This window comes from Grus americana, chromosome 1 (assembly GCF_028858705.1).
Source record: "Grus americana isolate bGruAme1 chromosome 1, bGruAme1.mat, whole genome shotgun sequence".
Lineage (NCBI taxonomy): Eukaryota > Metazoa > Chordata > Aves > Gruiformes > Gruidae > Grus > Grus americana.
In genome coordinates this window covers 76008789-76015634 of record NC_072852.1, presented here as the reverse complement: position 1 = coordinate 76015634, position 6846 = coordinate 76008789, and the positions used below count along the sequence as shown (strand labels likewise).

Here is a 6846-nt window from a genome sequence, read left to right as displayed (position 1 = left end):
TAGCCATCTTTCTCCTCTGCACAGTCAGTGCAGACATAGCTCCCCTGCCCAGGGCAACGACGTTCATCCCTACTCACCCTTCCTCGACTTCTCAGCTGGTCTCAACAGCTTTTTTCTCCCCAACTCTCTTTGACAGCCAGACTCCGGTCCCACGTTCTGACCCTCACGTAGTGTCCAGCTCCCCTCTTGCTACCCCAGGCACCCAGTCCTCTATAAACCGCACGTCTCCGTCCTCTGCCTCGGGTATTGTCTCACAGTCTAATCTCCTTCTCTTGTTCCCCATCTTGCTTCTCACACCACTGTGCAGTTCTGGTAGATTCCTTCTTCATGGGGTATGTTCAGGAGGAAGGGAATCCTGGGAAAGCATGAGGGAAAGAGTGCCTGCTCTTTGTTTTGGTGCCCCAATCCATGGGCTAGAGGAGCGAGAACTGCAAATAAAGCAAAAGACCTGCTTGGCCCTAGGATGCCAGGTGTGTATTACAGATGAGTTTTAGCAAATCTTTAGAAAATCAAGCTGTGAAGCTTTATTGAGGCTCAACTTTACTAGCACAGGTGTGCTCACTGCCAGCAAGTGTGAGGTCTCCCTGCCTCCTCTTCCTGAGGGCCTGCTGCCACCATTTGTCTTTCATTGGCATTTGTATCCCTCGGACCTACGTCTGATCACTGGCAGAAAACTGATCCAGCCACTTTCTGTGGGATTAGTGAGCTGAATTGGGGGAGCCCACGGAGGGGACTGATGTGCGTGAGAAGTGACACGTGGAAGGGGCTGAGACAACCTGGCCAGGAGAAGGAGCAGGGCAGGGATTTCCCCTGGTGTTAGCCCAGAACCCCTCGGAAAGCTCAGCTGGTCAGAGAGATGTAGTCTCTGGTTCTGGGCAGCTGGTGCTGCCTGCAGTTTTTCAAAGCCTCGTAATGTGGTCAAATTGGGGCAGGCTTTCACAAAGGCAAATTTCACGTTCCTTTTTCAAAGGGCAAGGGCATTAAAGCCTCTCAGAGAAAGATTACCAGAATATTTTGATAAGGCAAAATATACCCTAGCCCTTGTCTTAGAGATAAGAACAACTTCTGACTAAAAGTTTTCCTGTGTAATTCAGGTTTAGGTAAATATTCAGCGTGGAATTTTTTTCTAAAATATCTAATGTTTGGTAAATGTGCTTAAGCAATCTCAACAATAGAGCTGCCAGCCCCACCTACAAGCGATTCGCACCCTTTTGGCAGAAAGATCTAAGATTGAATGGGTATAAGGCAAAGCTGGGGAAATTATGTTGTTCACTACTTCCCAATGAGTCATCAACAGGTTTTTTAAAACTTTGTAATAACGGCATTTTTTTTTTTTTTAGAACACATGAGATGTTTTTCTTCAAAAAGTAGCATTATAATGAGGGAGGAGTGGAAACGCATGTGCTTTTCATCTGCACAGAATACAAAGAGACTATGTAATGTAAAGCAGACCTTAAAAGAGACAAATAAGCATGTTAAAGAAAAATGCTGGTAGAATAAATCTGGAAAAAAGTGTTTCAAGTGCACATTGAAATCCTTTCATATCATCTGAAGTAGATGAGCTAGACAGAGAAAACTACGCCAAGAGTCACGGAAGGGCTGATAGATAGGCTCACACGCCCAGGACTGATAAACAAGTTTTATACAAATCTCTTTCATACTGTTTTGCTTTTCTTCTGATAAATATTTAAAAAGAGATTTGTCTTACCAGGATGACTTTAGTATGAGAAAGTGAAAAGAGCAGGGGCTTAATATTCATGGATTAGAAAGCTTTACAAACTTTTGCTTTGGTTTGGTTTATTTTATACGGCGTGCAACCAGCATCGCTTACACAGTCCCACATAGTCTTTGCCACCCTATGCTAGTGTGGTTATAAGCCAGTCACAAGCAGAAGTCTTAAGGTGGGTACTTTTATGGTCTTCCAGTTTCCCTATGTTTCTCCTCCTGCCTCTCCTTGCCTGCAGAGGCCTGGAAACAGGATAGCCCAGACCCCACCCTGCTGTTGGAAAGTTCATGGAAACCATCAATCAGAACTAGTTGCCTTTAGCAACCAACAACAAATCTGCCCGAGTTAGCCACAGGGATGGAGAGTACGTGGTTATTGCTGCATTGATGTTCAGCTGAGAATTCCTGGAATCAGGAAAACTTAACCTGTAGGAGCTTCCAGAAAGAAAGTAAGTATTAAGTAATGTCTGCAGGGTGTGATAGAAGGCTCCTCCAGCTTGGCTGCACCCCAGTCACTATCACTTAGAGCAGAAAGAGAGCCTAAGCCAGTTTGGAAACTAATAACCAGGGGGTTCCTCATTTGAGGTGCCTGTCTCAGTCGTGGGAGGGAAAGGCATGCTGAAAATGCCACCGGACAGCCTGTCTTGCAGTTCTCAGCCAGGTTTCTTCTGGCTGAAAATCCACAGGAGTGGAAATGTCACAGTCAGCCTTTCTAATAGCCTGAATTGTAGTATATTTTAACGTTATTATTGCTGATTTGTTATGTAAAACCTTAAACACCTTGACAGGGCAAGAGATATATATCTATTTATAGTAGATGTATAGGTGTGTGTGCTATATATCTATATATTTGTATTGAGAAACCATATCTGACTCTCAATACCTGTACCAGGTAGTCCATGGCATGTGTGCAGTACCATGTCCAGCCTCACCTAGGACCACCTTCTGCCCCTTCATACCGCAGTAAAATGAGGCAGCGTGAGCTGCAAGACCACGAAGCACAGGAAGGCACACAGAATTGCATTCATTCGTAAGCCTTATCTGCAGAGCAGTTGATGCCTCCCACAGAGAGGGTCTAAAAAAAGTGAGGCAGTCTCTGAGGCTGAGTGTCGGCAGAGGGATTATGGATTCTGACCCTCCCAGCCCAGAATGTTTTCCTAGGTCAAGGCGGTGTGCATTTCAGCAGCTGCCCCTGTGCTAACACCTATGCCCTTGGGAACAGGAGGTGGAGAGAAAAAGAAGCGACAACACGGACATACACTTCAAAATCAGCTCAGGTTTCAAGGAGGAAAAAGCTGAAGAGGATGATTTCTCTTCATTGCTTTCCTCCCCTGAGTGCCAGATGTGGGGAAGGAGCCTGCTGCGGTGTTGGAGGGAGGCAGAGCTGTTGTTGTGCAGGTCCCAGCATCTCTGTTCAGTACAGCTCATCCTTTGGGGATGTTCAGCAATTTCAACACCATCTTCTGGATTTTTCCAGAGGGTACAGTCTACCAGTTAGTCATTCAGCCTGTTCTCCTACTGCTCTTTTGAAAGAATCATGGCATTTTCAAAGAAGTCAAAGGTCATCACTGGTTTAGCCTGACATTTACACTTGTATTTTTTATCAGGAGATAGGGGAACGGATTTGGTACTGGTAAACCTGAAAACGGTGGAATGTTTTTTTTCCCCTGCGGAGTTTTAGAGCTCACTTTCTCTCACTTACTCACAATCTAAAAATAATTCTCTCCTTTCATCAATTCATTAGCAAAAACACATTGCAGTACACTGCACCTTGTTATTGACATTCTTAGCAATATAAACACTGCTGCAGAATAACTGCCTGACCACTTCTGCCAGACAAGAAAATGCCAGAGGATATATTCATTCCAGTGATAGAGCAATTAATTTTTAACTTCCCCCTCCCCCCCCTCCCTTTTTACACCTGTCCGAAAGATACAGGAATGCCTGAAGCCAGAGGAACTGTGTAGGTGCTGCTATCTGAGCATCTGGTCTATCATTTGGTAGGTCTAGGCATCAACATCCTTCCTGAACATAGCAGGTGCTGCAGAGCTGAAAGTAGAAGAACCTAAAATAAAATACACAGTTTTGCATTCTTTGGACTTCCTCGTGATAGAATGGAGAATTTTTATTGTTATTTCGATTCACTGTGAAGTATATACAGTACATCTTCCAGCAGAAAAAGGGACATATGTTAAACAATATTATTCTTAATTAACACTTAGGTGAACGTTTTGAGGTCTCCATCCAGCTCAGAATCTCACTCTTCTGGGCTAAGTGAGAAGACATTCCTTGCCTTGAAGAGTTTAAAATGTAAAGAGACCAGAGAGTCATCGAAGTCAGGGACAGCCCTCTTTCCACAAACAGAGAAATTAGAGCTGCGGAAGCCCTGTGTCCTTCTCCACAAGATTATTCCTTTTCCAAGAGATTCTTTGAATAATAAGATGACAAACTTTCCTTATTAGCATTATTGTACACACGATCTGTTCTTTGGCAAGTGCGTTCCTTAATGTGCCAATTAAAATAATTCCGTTACCTTTGGCCCGCTAAGTTTATTTAGAGACCTCGAAGTACATCAGCATACACACAGTAATAACTGATAAGGGAATAAAGTTATAAACAATCCTAATTTGTATTATGCTGGATACATCAAAAAGCTACTTTTCCATAATCCACTTATTGCCTTTGTAATCCTCACACAAGACCTCTGAAAATCTCCCTAGAGCATGAAGATAGAAAAGAATCAAAGAGGGAGGGGAAAAGGAAAGCACATTTAATAATTGAGGAAAATCTCATTTGAGCAAAGGCTAATTTATGAGCACACGAAGCTTCATATGGTTCCATGTAAAGGCTCCAAATATGGCTGGAATGGAGAAAAAACCATTGTGTCTAGCAGATCTAGACCATACACCTAGCATCTAGACCTGGACTCATCAGTATTGTGGACCTAAGGAAAACCCAAGCCTAGGATGGAGGGACTTTGTTGCAAAAGGTATACAAGGAAGCAGGCAGAGCTAAAACAGCTTTAACCCTCCTACCCGATTCAGAAAATACCAGTTTCACATTGGGTTGCCCTAGTACTGGGAGTCATCTGTTTCCAGCACAAGTAAACATGGCTTTACCTCACATGGGGGAACTTTGTCCCTAAAATATAACCTATCCGTGGGGATAGTCCTCTGGCCATGCCATGGCAACTAGGTAAATTCAGTTATTTCAGCTCTATTTTTACCATAATTCTGAGCCAAAAGTGAAGAAGGCCCCACAAATCTCTTTGAGTTGAAGCTGCCATGTTTTGGACAGCCCAGTTTCAGTGCTGGTTTCTCCTGTATTTCTGCATGCCATGCAGCCCTTGGGACAGAGACCAGTAGGTAGGTTCTGTTAGCCCTCTGAGTGCCAATGTGCTAGGCGAATACCCAATGTACAAAAAAATGCTAGACTTAAAGGGAAGTATAGATCCATGCCTGTGGCTTACATTCAGATAGGTTTAAATATTTTTTTTATTCTCCTTTATTTTGGGGGTCCCATATTATTTTCTGGTATTTTCTGAATAAGTATGCATTAATAATAATTTGTGCTGGGCTGCACACATGTGGAGGGTCCAGCATGTTGTAGAGATGCTGAAGGCACTGCACATCCATTGCACAGAGGGTTTGTGCATGCATGGTAATTCTGATGCAATCAAGACGCGTAGTACCCGCCGGGAGTATGTTACAGAGCGTATCTGTACGTGCATAGTGACCAACTATGCAGCATAGTCAAATGTTAGACTGTCTGGACAGAAACACTGTTGTCACTCAGTTCCTGGTAAAGAGATCCTAGGAATATGCCTGAACTCCCCTTTTAACCTGTGAGATAACATTTCTGTTTAGAAAATCTGGTCACATCCAGGAAATGCGGACATATGTGTGGTAGTCCTACCCAAATCATATCCCGAGTTCCCATGGTGGGAAACTGATGCAAATAAAAGAGGATTGGGCTGACATGCATCTGTGTGCACAGACACACACAATGCAATAAAATGCTGGGCTACATTCCTTGCTCAGTACTATTGCTACTAGTAGTAAATCCACACCCAGCAGGGATGGAAGAAGGAAAACCAGCTGCAAGAGACAGACAACGGGCACAGAAGTGACTGAAGCAAATCTAGGGAGAAGCAAGTTTTGGGAAGCGTAATACTCTCCGGCAGGCTCCGGGGGCCCTACAGACCCCACTGACCTGGCAGACCCTGTAGCAGGTCCCTGGGGGAAGTGTTGGTGTTGCTTTTGCTTCCCCCTCCTTGCAAAAGTTTGCTAGTAAAGGCTGTGCAATGAAGGCAGATTCTTTTTTTTTTTTTTTTTCCTGTGGTCTCCCTGAAAGCAGAACACAATTTCTTCAGCTTTGTAATTCAAAAGTATTTTAATTCTGTAGTGGCATTTATTCTTCAGGCTGTGAATTGACCATAAATAGTTCTCTGCAAGAATTTGCTATTGGGACTGTGGTATTTAATAGAGGTGACTCAGATGATAAAGCACCTTAGGCTAAACTGCAGCCCTTTTGGCCTGTTCATAACAGAAGGGAGGCTGGGAGGACCTGAGGGGATCTCCCCACCCGAAAGCACATCATAGGCTTTCCACAGTGCTTCCTCACCCCATCGACAGCATGGGAGGGCTGGGAGAAAGCGAGGGAATGACCTGGGCACACTACAGACCAGAAACCTCTACCCCAGAAAAGCTGATAGCAGCCGGGTGACTTGCCATAAATCAGAGCAGCTTCTTGTACTTACAGATGGATCTAGAGGAGCACCTCTACTCTGAAAAGTGGAAGAAGTGTCAATACTGCCCTCACGTTCTCCAATGCTGTTCCTCCTGTAGTCCCTGTGTTGAGGAGCATGGTGTGGGTGTGGAGTATTGCCCACCCTATTGTGTGCTCTCCTTTAGACAGCATCAAAATGTCCCAGCATAAAACTGCCAGGGGCAGCGCGGGTTGGTGGTGCTGCTGTGGTGTCACTGGGGCAGGGACTGATGGTCCCAGGTTTGGCTGAAATGTGGTGCTGGGCTGTGAGCAGGGTGATGGGAGCCCTGGGAAAGGCTGGGCAGGGGCAGTCATGGCTGGCAGTGCCCTCAGGGACCTGACAAAAATTGATTT

The 6846-nt window shown here is 44.7% G+C and overlaps 1 protein-coding gene across 2 annotated transcripts in view; it reads left to right on the top strand.

The window, feature by feature from the left end:
* Positions 1–2088: 2088 nt before the first annotated feature.
* Positions 2089–6846, top strand: part of LMNTD1 (lamin tail domain containing 1) — a 208650-nt gene continuing 203892 nt past the window's right edge. For both annotated transcript variants that reach the window (XM_054843525.1, XM_054843552.1), the window contains exon 1: positions 2089–2174. The gene's annotated coding sequence lies outside the window, so the exon portion shown is untranslated. The remainder of the gene's footprint in view (positions 2175–6846) is intronic.